This window comes from Pristiophorus japonicus, chromosome 23 (assembly GCF_044704955.1).
Source record: "Pristiophorus japonicus isolate sPriJap1 chromosome 23, sPriJap1.hap1, whole genome shotgun sequence".
Classification (NCBI taxonomy): Eukaryota; Metazoa; Chordata; class Chondrichthyes; family Pristiophoridae; genus Pristiophorus; species Pristiophorus japonicus.
The window spans coordinates 20650187-20666060 of NC_091999.1; positions in this window are offsets into that span (position 1 = coordinate 20650187).

Sequence of the window (15874 nt, forward strand, 5' to 3'; positions counted from 1 at the left end):
AGCTACCTTATGCCTCAACCCCTCCCCTGGGGATCTCGGCGGCTTGTCCTTTTTAACTAAGACTGCCCAGGCACCTTCCTCCTTTCAGCTAGGAAGGTGCTTTTAAAATTCCTCTTTTTTTAAAAAAAGTTAAATTTAGTTCTTTTTGGATCTCGTTATCAGAGATCCTGCCGACTACGCCAGAAACTGTCGAGGAAATTTCTAAGTTAAATTAACTCAGGCGGAGGCGTTCAGAGATGAGCTTCGAGAGAAGTTTATTTCTAAAACTAACGAAATATCTCGGAGAGCCTGCTTAGTCCACACCAAGGCAGAACTCTGAATTTTACAAGCAACCTCGGTTTATCTTTATACAGTTGAAACAGGAATTTTATCTACAACTCGCCACACATAAACATTGTATCTATTATACATGAGCATTATTCATACGAAACTGTGAGTACAAAGTTCACCCCGGTAGGCACACTTTATCTGTTTCTTGCATAGTTTCTCTCTGTCCCTATGCTGATAAACAAGATATCTGGAGACTCATGCAAAGACCAGACAGTCATGTATATACAACATTCTGTTCTTTGAGGCGGATAAGTTTCGGTAATTTTCTCCAGCTCCGTGAATTCTACAGAATCAGCAAAAGCGAACTTAACCCTTCCTTTAACCTAGGACATGGATTGTTTCCTTCTACAGTTTATATTACACTAGACTCTGTCCCTGTTTATATTACACTAGACCCTGTCTCGGTTTATACTGGGTCTTTTGTGCTGGCCCAATAGGGTGTGCTGGGCCTGGAACTGGGGGTGAACACGGGGCCTGCGGGCTGTGATTGGTGGCCTGGGCCCGAGCCTGGGTGTGTGTGAAGCGGATGGTGCGGAGTGTTGTCACTCGGGACTGGATCTGCACTCGGGCTGTGTAACCCTCCCCCCCCTCCCGGGGTTTATTAACCCAAAGGAACTATTGGTTCTGCACTTTGTGACCGACAGGCGACAAGCCCCTCCCACTGTCTAGCCCCCGCTCCCCCCGAATCATTCCATGCAGGTGGTGCTGAGAAACAGGACTGGGGGAGGAATGTACTGGGACTGGGGTAAGGCACTTCAGCTGGGGGAGTCATATATTGGGACTGGGGTAAGGCACTTTGGCTGGGGGAGGCATATATTGGGACTGGGGCAAGGCACTTTGGCTGGGGAGTGCATTTAAAGAGATGGAACCCTGTGAGGTGCAGCAAACATTGCAGCGTTTGGGAATGACATGGATTCATTCAGGCCGGGCAGTGGGGATTATTTCAGGGAATAACAGTGGAGTTGTTTTTGTTTAAACAGATGAAACCCTGTCATTGTGGAACAACCACGCTTCTCGTGTCCTGGTCAAGTACGTGTGCAATAATTGTCGTCATCTGGAGGAGCTCGATCTCCGGGTTTCGGAGCTTGAGCAGCAGCGAGTGTCACTACATCCGTGAGGCTGAGAGCTACGTGGATAGCACCTTTCAGGGGGTCGTCACCTCGCAGCATAAGAGTGTGCAGGCAGAGAGGGAATGGGTGACTGCCCAGACAGACATGGAGGACCAGGCAGGTAGTGCAGGACACCTCTCAATACATCTCACTCTCTGTACTGGTGGATCCTCAGGGAGTACAGCCAGAGCCAAGTCCAAGGCATCATGGGTGGCTCAACTGTACGGAACGGGGGGAAGGGCAAGGTCAGGTCGGCAATAGTGAAAGGGGTTTCAATAGTTACAGGAACAGACTGACCTTTCTGCGGTCACCGACATAACTCCAGGATGGTAGGTTGTCTTCCTGGTGCCAGGGTCAAGGATTTCATTGAGAGGCTGCAGGATATTCTGAGGGGCGAGGGTGAACAGACAGATTCCTGAGGGGCTGGGGACTGTACAAGCCGGATAAGGTCACACCTCAACAGGGCCCCGACCATTATCCTCCCGGGGGTTTGCTAATGCTGTTGGGAAGGGTTTAAACTTGCTTGGCAGGGGGATGGGAACCTAAGCGCAGATTCCGGAGGGAGAGAAGCAAAGCTTGGAAATGGGAGCAGAAAATTCGTAAATGAGTTTCGAAGGCTAGAAAATCGACAACAAAGTAGTTTGGCCGTGCTTAATGGTATATACTTCAATGCAAGAAGTCTAGGGGATAAGGCAGATAAGCTGAGGTGTTGTTACAGCAGTGAGGAGGGATGAGATGTTGGAAGGATCATCAAATGAGGCCATATGTGTTGAACTGATGAACAAAAGCGGGCCAATCACAATGTTGGGAGTGTACTATAAACAGTCAGAGGGAGATAGAAAAGCAAATATGGAGGAAGGTTTCTGAGAAGTCCAAAACCAATAGGGCAGCAATAGTCGGGGATTTCAACGACCACAGAATCATAGACATTTACAGCACAGAAGGAGGCCATTCGGCCCACTGTGTCTGTACCGGTCGAAAAAGAACTATCCAGCCTAATCCCACTTTCCAGCTCTTGCTCCACAGCCTTGTGGGTTATGACACTTCCAGTGCATATCCAAGTATGTTTCAAATGTGGTGAGGGTTTCTGCCTCTACCACCCTTTCAGGCAGTGAGTTCCAGACCCCCACCACCCTCTGGGTGAAAAGTTTCTGCTCAACTCCCCTCTAATCCTTCTACCAATTACTTTAAATCTGTGCCCCCTGGTTATTGACCTCTCTGCGAAGGGAAATAGGTCAGTTCAGAGAAGGTTCACAAGGTTGATTCCTGAGGTGAAGGGGTTGTCATATGAAGATAGATTGAGCCTGTACTCATTGGAGTTTAGAAGACTGAGAGGTGATCTTATTGAAATGTATCAGATGCTGAGGGGGTTTGACAGAGTCGATGCAGAGAGGATGTTTCCCCTCGTGAGGGTAACTAGAACTAGGGTGCATAGTTTCAGAATAAGGGGTTGTCCATTTAAAATGGAAATGAGGATTAATTTAATCTCCCAGAGGGTGGTGAATCTTTCGAATTCTCTACCCGAGAGAACTGTGGAGGCTGGGTCATTGAACATAATTAAGGTGGAGATAGACAGATTTTTGATCGATAAGGGAGTTGACAGTTTATGCGAGAGTGCAGGGAAGTGGAGTTGGGACCAAGATCAGATCAGCCATGATCTTATTGAATGGCGGAGCGGGCTCGAGGGGTCCGATGGCCTACTCCTATTTATTTGTCCTTATGTTCTTATGTCCTTCCTATCCACTCCATCTGGGATCTCATAATTTTGTACACAGTTCCACCCTCAGCCTCCTCCATTCCAAAGAAAACAACACCAGCCCATCTTAACATTCTTCAGCTAAAATTCTTCAGTCCAGTCCAGGTAAATCTCATCTGGAGCCTCTCCATATTTCCTGCACTGTGGTGACCAGACTGTGCGAATACTCTAGCTGTGGTCTAACTAGTGTTTGACACGGTCCGAGCATAACCTCCAGAGTCTGGAACTTACTGCCTGAAAGAATAGTAGAGGCAGGAACCCTCATCGCATTTGCCAAAGTACTTGGATACGCACTCGAAGTGCCGTAACCTACAGGGCTATGAACCAAGAGCTGGAAAGTGGGATTCGGCTGGATAGCTGTTTTTCAGCCACACAGACATAGTGGTCCAAATGGCTTCCTTCTGTGTTGTAAACTGCTATGATTCAATGTCACCTGTCTGATATAAACCCACTCCACAGTCACTGACACCAATCCCCTCCTGTCTGATATAAACCCACCCCACAGTCACTGACACCAATCCCCTCCTGTCTGATATAAACCCACCCCACAGTCACTGACACCAATCCCATCCTGTCTGATATAAACCCACCCCACAGTCACTGATCCCAATCCCCTCCTGTCTGATATAAACCCACCCCACAGTCACTGACACCAATCGCATCCTGTCTGATATAAACCCACCCCACAGTCACTGACACCAATCCCATCCTGTCTGATATAAACCCACCCCACTGTCACTGACACCAATCGCATCCTGTCTGATATAAACCAACCCCACAGTCACTGATCCCAATCCCCTCCTGTCTGATATAAACTCACCCCACTGTCACTGACACCAATCGCATCCTGTCTGATATAAACTAACCCAACAGTCACTGACACCAATCCCCTCCTGTCTAATATAAACCAACCCCACAGTCACTGACACCAATCTCCTCCTGTCTGATATAAACCCACCCCACAGTCACTGACACCAATCTCCTCCTGTCTTCCATATTACAAATGAGGTCTCAGATGTCTGTTAAGTCCAATGCGGGAGCTACAGTCTCTGTCGCAGGTTGGACAGACGGTGGTTGAAAGTTTGTTAGTTGAAGTGCCGGTTTGTTGAAGTGCTTGGGTTGTCGTGTGCTCCTCCCGCCGTCAGCACTTGGTCTCCGCTTGCTCCAGGTGGAGAGACTCGAAGTGTTCGACGCCCTCACGGATTATTCTCTTCCACTCTGAGCGATCTTGTGCCAGAGATTCCCAGGTGTTAGTCGGGATGTTGAACTTCAAGGAGGCCTTGAGGGTGTCCTTGAAGCGTTTCCTCTGCCCCCCGGGGCTCGCTTGCCATGTTGAAGCTCCAAGTAGAGACTTTGCTTTGGGAGTCTCGTATCGGGCATGTGGACGATGTGTCCCATCCATCGTAGCTGATCGAGCGAGGTCAATGCTTCAATGCTGAGGATGTTGGTCTGTGCGAGAACAGACGTTGGTGTGTCTATCCTGCCAATGGATTTGCAGGATATTCTGGAGGCAGCGTTGATGTTATTTCTCCAGTGCTTTGATGTGCCTGCTGTACATAGTCCATGTCTGAGAAGCGTGTCTGAGGGCAGGTATCACTACTGCTCGGTAGACCATGAGCTTTATGCCGGTTTTACGGTTCTGGTCTTCAAACACTCTATGCCTTAGGCGACCGAAGGCTGTGCTGACACACAGAAGGTGGTGTTGGACCTAGTCATTGATATGTGCCCTTGTTGACAGGAGGCTCTCGAGGTATGAAAAATGGACCATTTTACCAAAGGCCTCATCGTGGATTTTGATCACCGGGGTGGGGTGGGGGTGAAGGGCAGTGCTGTGTGATGGGGATAGGTTGATAGAGCACCTTTCTTTTACAGAGATGTTTAGTGTAAGGCCTATGCTCTCAGACACTACGGTGAATGTGTTGACGATGGTTTAGAGCTCGTCCTCTGAGTGAGTGCAGACACAAGCATCATCTGCATATTGTAATTCGATGACAGAGGATGGCACGACCTTGGATCTGGTCTGAAGGTGATGGAGGTTGAACAGTTTCCCATTTATTCTGTAGATTATCTCCACTCCAGCAGGAAGCTTACTGACGGTGAGATGTAGCAATGCAGCAAGGAAGATGGAGAAGAGCGTGGGTGCAGTGACACAGCCTTGCTTCACCCCGGTCCGTACATGAATTGGGTCTGTGGTGGAGTCATTGCTCAGGATCACAGCTTGCATGTTATCACCAAGCAAGTGGAGGATGGTGACACATTTTAGAGGACAGCCGAATTTGAAAAGTACACCCGATAATCCCTCACGGTTGACAGTGTCAAAGGCCTTGGTCAGGTCAAAGAAGGTTGAACCAATTCCACAGTCACTGACACCAATCTCCTCCCATGTGATATAAACCAATCCTTGTCACTGACACCAAGTAGACTGGGAAAATATGTTCAAGGGTAAGACTGCAGAAATGCAGTGGCAAACATTTAATGTGATATTTCATAATCTCAGCAGAGACATAAAGATGCTAAGAGAAGGATGAACCATCCCTGGCTAACGAAGGAAGTAAAGGATGATATCAAATTGAAAAAAAAGCATACAATGTTGCGAAAGACAGTGGAAGGCCAGAGGATTGAGAAATGTTTAGAAACCAGCGAAGGAGGACGAATAATAAGAAAGACAGAGATGATAGCATACGAGATCAAACTAGTAAGAAATATAAAAACAGACAGTAAGAGCTTCTACAGGTATGTAAAAAAAGAAACTAGTCGCTGAAGTAAACGTTGGTCCCTTAGAAGATGAGACTGGAGAATTAATCATGGGAAACACGGAAATGGAAGAGACTTTGAACAGATATTTTCTATCGGTCTTCACAGGAGAGGACACTAAAAGCATCCCAATAGTTGTTAAAGGAGTTATTGTGGGGGGTGGGGACCTGAAAAGAATCACTAGAGATAAAGTAGGAAGCAAACTAATGCGATTAAAGGTGGACAAGTCTCCTGGACCTGATGGCATGCATCCCAGGGTCTTAAAAGAAGTGGCTGCAGAGATAGTGGATGCACTGGTTGTAATCTACCAAAATTCCCTGAATTCTGGAGAGGTCCCAGTGGACTGGAAAACTGCAAATGTAACATCCCTATTTAAGAAAGGAGGGAGACAGAAAGCAGGAAACTATAGACCAGTTAGTCTACCATCTGTCAATGGGAAAATACTGGAGTCCATCATTTAGGAAGTAGTAGCAGGACATTTAGAAAATCATATTGCAGTCAAGCAGAGCCAGCATGGTTTTATGAAAGGGAAATCATATTTGACAAATTTGCTGGAGTTGTTTGAAGATGTAACGAGCAGAGTGGATAAAGGACAACCCGTTGATGTATATTTGGATTTCCAGAAAGTATTCGCTAAGGTTACTGCACAGGCTAAGTGCTCACGGGGTTGTCGGTAATATATCAGCATGGATCGAGGATTGGGTAACACACAAAACAGAGTCGGGATAAATGGGTCATTTTCAGTTTGGCAAACTGTAACTAGTGGGGTGCCGCAGGGATCAGTGCTGGGGCCTCAACTATTTATAATTTATATTAATGACTTGGATGAAGGGACCGAGTGTAACGCAACCAAATTATTGATGATACAAAGATAGGTGGGAAAGCAAGTTGTGAGGAGGATGCAAAGAATATACAAAGGGATATAGACAGGCTCACTGAGTGGGCAAAAATCTGGCAGATGGACGACAATGTGGTAAAATGTCAGGTGATCTCCTTTGGTAGGAAAAATAACAAAGCAAATTATTATTTAAATGGACGATTACAAAATACTGTTATACAGAGGGATCTGGGGTTTCTTGTATATGAAACTCAAAAAGTTAGTATGCAGGTACAGCAAGTAATCAGGAAGGCAAATGGAATGTTGGCCTTTATTGCAAGGGGAATGGAGTATAAAAGTCGAAGTCCTGCTACAACTGTACAGGATATTGGTGAGACCCAGCTGAAGTACTGCGCACAGTTTTGGTCTGGACTTGTCTCCATTCCCGTGCCGAGGGGATTTCTACACCAGACAGGAGAGGAACCAGGGAGTGAACCTGAAGGTACCTTCTGTGGCTGGGTTCAGTTCTATACTCCATGCTTCCCCTCCCTCCCATCTCTCCCATCCCCTTAACGTGCTGACTGTGGCAGGGTTCAGTTCGATACTCACTCCTTCCCCTTCCTCACATCTCTCCCCTCCCCTGAAGGTGCTGACTCTGGCTGGGTTCAGTTCTACACTCACTGGTTCCCCTAACCTGAAAATGATCCCTCTGTCTGGGTTCAGCTATACACTCATTGGTTCCCTTTGCATTCCTCCTCTGAAGGTGCTGACTCTGGCTGGGTTCAATTCGACACTCACTGGTTCCCCTCCCCTGAAGGTACTGACTCTGTCTGGGTTCAGTTCTACACTCACTGGTTCCCCTCCCTCTCCTCCCCTAAAAGTGTTGGCTCTGGCTGGAACAAGTTCTACAATCACTGATCCCCTCCCCTTAAGGTGCTGAATGTGGCTGGAATCTGTTCCAAACTCACTGGCTCCCCTCTCATCCAATGCAGATGCTGAATCTGTCTGGTTTCAGTTCTGCACTCACTAGTTAACATAAGAAATAGGAGCAGGTGTAGCCCATCCGGCCCCTCGAGCCTGCTCCTCCATTTAATACCATCATCGCTGATCCGATCATGGAATCAGGTCCGCTCCCCATAACCACTTATTCCCTTATCGTTTATAAATCTGTCTATTTATGTCTTAAATTTATTCAATGTCCCGGATTGCACAGCTCTCTGAGGCAGTGAATTCCGCAGATCCACAACTCTCCAAGAAGAAATTTCTTCTTTTAAGTGGGCGGCCTGTTATTCTTAGATTATGCCCCATAGTTCTCGTCTCCCCATTATCAGTGGAAATTCCTCTCTGCATCCACCTTGTCAAGCCCCCTCATAATCTTACACATTTTGTTAAGATCACCCCTTATACTTCTGAATTCCAATGAGTAGAGGCACAACCTCAACCTTTTCTCAAAAGTCAACCCCCTCATCGAAACATAGAAACATAGAAAATAGGTGCAGGAGTAGGCCATTCGGCCCTTCGAGTCTGCACCGCCATTCAATGAGTTCATGGCTGAACATGCCACTTCTGTACCCCATTCCTGCTTTCTCGCCATACCCCTTGATCCCCCTAGTAGTAAGGACTACATCTAACTCCTTTTTTAATATATTTAGTGAATTGGCATCAACAACTTTCTGTGGCAGAGAATTCCACAGGTTCACCACTCTCTGGGTGAAGAAGTCTCTCCTCATCTCGGTCCTAAATGGCTGTGTTAAGTTCCAGACATTAACATCATTCACTTTGTTCCTGCACCAAGATGACCACACATGCACTCTGCTACTCATTGAATCAAAATAGCGGAGCGCTGAACCTGCCTTCCTGCATGAAGATGGCCGCTGTTAGTCTGGGCCTGTGACCGGGATAAAGCCCCGAAGCTGCAACCGCCAATATTCCAGTTATTATTCCGGGCTTGCAGCGGGCGCCGGTTGTTTATGAAGCCTCCCCGACTCCCCGCTGGTCCATTTCTCCAATCTATCCCACTAAAAAGGACACTTCTGAGGAGCCTGTACTAAACGTGTTGCCGCCGCCATTACACGCACCGCGCATGCTACAAACACAGCCAGGGCCCGCGCCTGCGCACTGAGCTCCTGTAGTCTGGGTGCGGCACATTCTCCCTCGCGGGGCATGCTGGGTAAATAGGAGCAGGAGGGGGCCACCCTGACCCCCGAGCATGCTCCCCATTCAATAAGGTCATGGCTGGTCTGATCATGGACTCAGCTCCATTCCCTGCCCGCTCCCCAGAACCCTTCACTCCCTTACCACACCTGCAGTATTGTGCACTGTTTTGGTCTCCTTCTCGAAGTAAGGATATCCTTGCCTTGCTTAGATACAGAGTAAAGCTTCCTCAACACTATCCCACTAGACATTCCAAGGTGAGATATGGAGTATATCTCCCTCAACCTGTCCCACGCATTCCAGAGTGGATATTCGTTTTCCCTCAATCTGTTTCAGCGAATACACTGATGCGAACACCTTCTTGCCTTTTCGTAAAAGACCTTTATTGAAGATTCTCTGGCCAGGACTTGTCAAGACAAAGGGACACTCTCAATCAGAGCTTATTTACCTTCCCCTGGACAAGCCCCTTTTCAGCGCGACACAACAGTTATACATTTTCAAAACAGAGCACATTTGATTAGCACTTGGTCTATCCAATCCCTTTCTGCCTCCCAGCCCCCCCCCCCCCCCCCGAGTACGTCCAATGGCAGGCAAGAAAGTCTCCCAATTAGGGCTGGTGTCAGGGTAAGGTTAGTTATAGCTTTGCTACACTGTCTTCCCTTATCAGTTAAGAACCCAATTAGTTTCCCTTCCTCCTTATCAGTAAAAGCTATTACTTTTCCCCTTCTATCTAGGATTGTTTTCTTTCTTTGTGCCGCCTTGCGTCTTTCTCATGACCCGTGTTTAACCTCAACTTCAACTCTTGGTAACCCCTTTTTTTCTGTCGATTCTGCAGTTGTCTGCATCTTGACATTTCTTTAGCTATTTTCCCATGATTCCCTATCTCCATCCTTTTGCCACATTCTCTATCCATTTGCCACATTCTCTATCCATCTACCACATTCGCAACCCTTCTTTACACATTGTCAGATACTGCATTGGTTAGATAATGAATAAAGCTCACTCTACACTATCCTATCAAACACTCCCAGGATAGGTACAGCACGAATTAAATATACAGTAAATCTGTGCCAAAGGAACTGTACCCCAGTGAGAGTCAGTGCCAGAGGAAACTACAGCATGGGATAGATACAGAATAAATCTCCCTCTACACTGTTCTGAACAATCCCAGGGCAGGTAAAGCACGGGTTAGATGATCATAGCCAGTCCCTCGAACGAGGATGATTTGCTTCCACATGAGTTCACAGATTTTTCAATGAGGGACCCAATGTTCCAGTCCTGACCTTCAATTGAGGAGGTGGAAGATGCCTATGGGTGGATTGTTTTTAACGTGTGGTGACCATTGCACACCAGCCACGACACGGGCATGACAGAGCTAGGATTGGTCCAGTGGCAAGGGTTAATCAGGATTACTGGAGACCTGTTTTGCTGTACGGAGCTAGTGTGCACAAATATAACAGTGTGGGCTGGTCCGTGCTGCCCCTGGGCTCTCGCCTCTTTTGCACCCGGTACCCTCATTCGCCGCACCTCCGCCATGATCTCTCGCCACTCCTCCACCACAAACATTCGCTTCACCTCCAGCACGATCCCTCTCCGCTCCTCCTCAAAAAAACACTCGCCGCACCTCCGCCACGATCTCCTGCCACATCTCTGCACCAAACATTCACTGAACCTCCATCACGATCACCCACCAAATCTCAGGCATGCTCCCTCATCACTCCTCTGCCCTGATCACTCGTCACAAGTCCAGCACAACCTTCCATGTTCCTCTGCTGTACCAGGGCCCTGCCGATGCTCCTGCCCACGCTCCAAATGGCAATCTGGGCCCTGATGATGTCACCCAGTCATCTACCTCGAAGCCGTCACACATTTGTGTCTGCTCACACTGAAGCTGCAGTGGCTCGCTCCTGCTCTTTTTATAGCCCCAACCTGTGGAGATGTTCTCTCGCAGGTTGGGGTGGCCCATGATGTGATACATGGGTTAGATACAGTGTAGAGCTCCCGCTACTCTACTCTGCCACATTAAATACTCTCAGGTGAAGTACAGCACGGTTTAAACAGAGAGTAAATCTCTCTCTACACGGTCCCATTAAACAGTCCCAGGGCAGGTACAGCATGGGTTATATCCAGAATAAAGCTCCCTCAACATTGTCGCAACAAACAGACGAGGGCCGGTACAGCACATATGGAGTACATGTCCCACAAACACTCCAGGCAGGAACAGCACGGGATAATTACAGAGTAATTTCTCCCTCTACACTGTTCCAATAAAAAAAATCCCAGGGCAGGTATAGCACAACTATTTTGTTGTTGATCTGTAAATCAAGTGCTCCCTGATTAAAGCTGGGGTGGGGGGGCACTATAACCAACAAAATTAACCAATTAAACTTTGGACAGTAAACTTAAATCAAATTAAAATTTGGTTGCTGGGGGTGATGATGCACTCCAGTCACTCTGGCTGAGGAGCTCCTCCCGAAGTCACAGTGCACATTTCGTCCTCCAAGGGGTATAACGGATATGAGTAGGTACACAGTAAGGATCTCAATACACTGTCCCATCAAACTCTCCCAGGGCAGGTACAATATGGATTAAATACAGACCAAAGCTTCCGCTATACAGTTCCCAGGGCAAGTACAGTGCAGGTTAGACACAGAGTACATCTCCCTCTAATGTCCCAGGCATTCCAGGGCAGATACAGCATTTATTAGATATTGAGGAGATCTGCCTCTATAATGTTCAACCAGACATTCCCAGGGCAGGTACAACACGGGTTAGATAGAGGAAAGTTCCCTCTACACTGATCTATCAAACACTCCCATCACAGGTACAGCACGGGTTAGATACAGAGTAAAACTCCCTCTACACTGTCCATCAAACACTCCTAGGGCATGTACAGCACTGGGTACAAACAGAGTAACGTTCCCTCTACACTGTCCCAGCAAACATTCCCAGGGCAAGTACACAAATGATAGATACAGAGTAAATTCCCTCTACACTGTCCTATCAGCCACTCCATGGCAGGTACAGAAAGGGTTATAATGCAAAGTAAATCTCCCTCTACACTGTCCCATCAAACACATCCAGGGCAGGAACAACACGGGTTACATATTGAGTAAAAATCACTCTACACTGTCCCGTTAAACACTCTGAGCGAAGATACAGCACAGAGTAGATACAGAGAAAAACGTGTTCTACACCATCCCATCAAAAACTGTCAGGGCAGGTACAGCAGGGGTTAGACAGAAATGTTTAGGCTGGATGTTCCAGAATTGAGGCCTGGGCAACAGAAGGCACAGCCACAAAAACCACCAATGATTGAACAATTATAATCAGGGATACTCAGAAAGACTGATATCTCATGGGCGGGAGCGGTGGGGATGTTGTGGGGGCAGTGTGAGTGGGAATTTTGAAATCAAGGCGTTGCTTCACTGGAAGCCAATGTAGGTCAGCGAGCACAGGGGTGATGGGTGAGCTGGACTTGGTGCGAGTTAGGACATGGGCAGCCGAGTTTTGGATCAACACTAGTTTATGTAGGTCAGAATGTGGGAGGAGTGCATTGGAATAGTCAAGTCCAAAAGTAAAAAAAGGCATGGATGAGGGCTTCAGCAGTGGATGAGCTGAGGCATGAGCGGAGATGGGCGATGTTACAGAGGTGGAAATAGGCATTCTTAGTTATTTTGTGGATATGTGGTCAAAAACTTATTTCAGGGTTAAGTATGTCACCAAGGTTGTGAACAGTCTGGTTCAGGCTCAGACAGAAGTTGGGGAGAGGGATGGAGTCGGTCACTCGGGAACGGAGCTTGTGGTAATGATGATTACAAATATCAGAATATTTCACAGGCTATCACGTGCAAAATGTGTGGATGAGTTTTTAATATTCAATTGGTTTCAAAAACAGGTTAACTGATCTAGAAATTAACGGATTTCAAATCTTATGCAAGACAGTTCAATAAAGGGGTGGTTCAAAAGATTTCAGCTGAGTTTAAAGTGAGACACTGCAGTTAAGTCTGCTACAACCACAACTCATGTATGCAAATGGAACAAGTTTGGGGTTTGATATGCTAGAAAGCGAACTAGGTGAGAAGTGATATAAGTTAGATTAAGAAAAAGCCCTAAAAGGGAACAGTCCGTAACAGAACATCAATTAATCTCCTCTGATCATGGAGGAATCAAATATTTAACAAACTGTGTTTGAAATAAAGATAATTTATTCAACATTTATAGAGGGTATTGATCTCCAGCTTTACAATCTATATTAACGACTTGGAAAAAGGGACTGAGTGTAACATAGCCAAGTTTGCTGATGATACAAAGATCGAAGGAAAAGCAATGTGTGAGGAGGACACAACAAATCTGCAAAAGGACATAGACAGGCTAAGTGAGTGAGCAAAAATTTGGCAGATGGACTATAATGTTGGAAAGTGTGAGGTCATGCACTTTGGCAGAAAAAAATCAAAGAGCAACATATTGTTTAAATGGCGAAAGATTGCAAAGTACTGCAGTACAGCAGGACCTGGGGATACTTGTGAATGAAATGCAACAGGATAGTATGTAGTTTCAGCAAGTGATCAGGAAGGCCAATGGTATCTTGGCCTTTATTGCAAAAGGGATAGTGTATAAAAGCAGGAAAATCTTGCTACAGCTATATGTGAGGCCACACCTGGAATACTGCGTGCCGTTTTGGTTTCCATATTTATGAAAGGGTATACTTGCTTTGGAGGCAGCTCAGAGAAGGTTCACTAGGTTGATTCTGGGCATGAGGGGTTTGACTTATGAGGAACAATTAAGTAGGTTGGGCCTCTACTGACTGGAATTAAGAAGAATGAAAGGTGATCTTATCAAAACGTATAAGATTATGAGGGGGCTTGATAAGGTGGATGCAGAGAGGATGTTTCCACTGATAATGGGGAGTCTAGAATTAGAGTGCATGATCTTAGAATAAGGGGCCGCCCATTTAAAAGAGAGATGAGGAGCAATTTCTTCTCAGAGGGTTGTAAATCTATGGACTTCACTGCCTCAGAGAGCTGTGGAAGTTGGGCCATTGAATAAATTTAAGACAGAAATAGACAGTTTCTTAAACGATATGGGAATATGGGGAGCGGGCGGGGAAGTGGAACTGAGTCCATGATCAGATCAGCCATGATCTTATTGAATGGCGGAGCAGGCTCGAGGGGCCGTATGGCCTACTCCTGTTGCTATTTCTTATGTTCTTATGTTCAGGTATAGAGGTTATTAAGATAACCAGAAACAAACAAGAGCTGCCAGAATGAACATAGTTCAGTGCCCAATGCAATCACAGTACATCGTGTTCTCGTCACAAATGCAATCTTTCTCCTCAACCGATTTAAAACTGAGATGAGGAGGAATTTCTTCTCTCAGAGGGTTGTAAATCTGTGGAATTCTCTGCACCAGAGAGCAGTGGAGTCTGGATCATTGAATATATTTAAGGCGGAGATAGCCAGATTTTTGAGCGATAAGGGAGTAAAGGGTTCTGGGGAGTGGGCAGGGAATGGAGCTGAGCCTATGATCAGACCAGCCATGACCTTATTGAATGGGGAGCAGGCCCGGGGGTCTGGGTGGCCCACTCCTGCTCCTATTTCTCATGGTCATATGTACCCAGCATGCCCCGGGGGGAGAATGTGCTGCACCCAGACTACAGGAGCTCAGTGCGCAGGCGCGGGTCCTGGCTGTGTTTGGAGCATGCATGGTGCGTGTAATGGTGGAGGAGACACGTTTTGTACAGGCTCCCAAGAAGTGTCCTTTTCAGCGGGACGGAGCAGACTAATGGACCAGCGGGGAGCCGGGGAGGCTTCATAAACAATCGGTGCTCGCCGCAAGCCCGGAATAATAACCGGAATATCGGCGGTTGCAGCTTTGGGGCTTTCTCCCGGTCACAGGCCCAGGCTAACGGTGGCCATCTTGGTGCAGGAAGGCATGTTCACGCCGCCAATTTGATTCACTGAGCAGCACAGCGCATGCGTGGCCATCTTGGTGCAGGAACACAGTGAATTATGTCAGTGTCTGGAACTGAACCCAGCCAGAGTCAGCACCTTCAGGGTAGGGGAACCAGTGAGTGCAGAACTGAACCCAGCCAGAGTCAGCAACTTCAGGGGAGAGGACTCAGTGAGTGTAGAACTGAACCCAACTAGAGTCAGTACCTTCAGGGGAGGGGAACCAGTGAGTGTAGAACAGAACCCAGCCAGAGTCAGCACCTTCAGGGGAGGGGAACCAGTGAGTGTCGAACTGAACCCAGCCAGAGTCAGTACCTTCAGGGGAGGGGAACCAGTGAGTGTAGAACTGAACCCAGCCAGAGTCAGTATCTTCAGTGGAGGGGAACCAGTGAGTGTAGAACTGAACCCAGCCAGAGTCAGTACCTTCAGGGGAGGGCAACTAGTGAGTGTAGAACTGAACCCAGCCAGAGTCAGTACCTTCAGGGGAGGGCAACTAGTGAGTGTAGAACTGAACCCAGCCAGAGTCAGCACCTTCAGGTGAGGGCAACTAGTGAGTGTAGAACTGAACTCATCCAGAGTCAGTACCTTCAGGGGAGGGCAACTAGTGAGTGTAGAACTGAACCCAGCCAGAGTCAGTACCTTCAGGGGAGGGCAACTAGTGAGTGTAGAACTGAACCCAGCCAGAGTCAGCACCTTCAGGTGAGGGGAACCAGTGAGTCTAGAACTGAACCCAGCCAGAGTCAGTACCTTCAGGGGAGGGGAACCAGTGACTGTAGAACTAAACTCATCCATAGTCAGTACCTTCAAGGGAGAGGAACCAGTGACAGTAGAACTAAACCCAGCCAGAGTCAGCATCTTCAGTGGTGGGGAAAGAGGGGAGGGACGGAGAGGACCCAGTGTTTGCAGAAATGACCCCAGCCAGAGACCGCCCCATCAGGGGAGCAGAGGTCGGGGAACCAGTGAGTGTGGAACTGAACACAGCCAGACTCAGCATCTTCAGGGG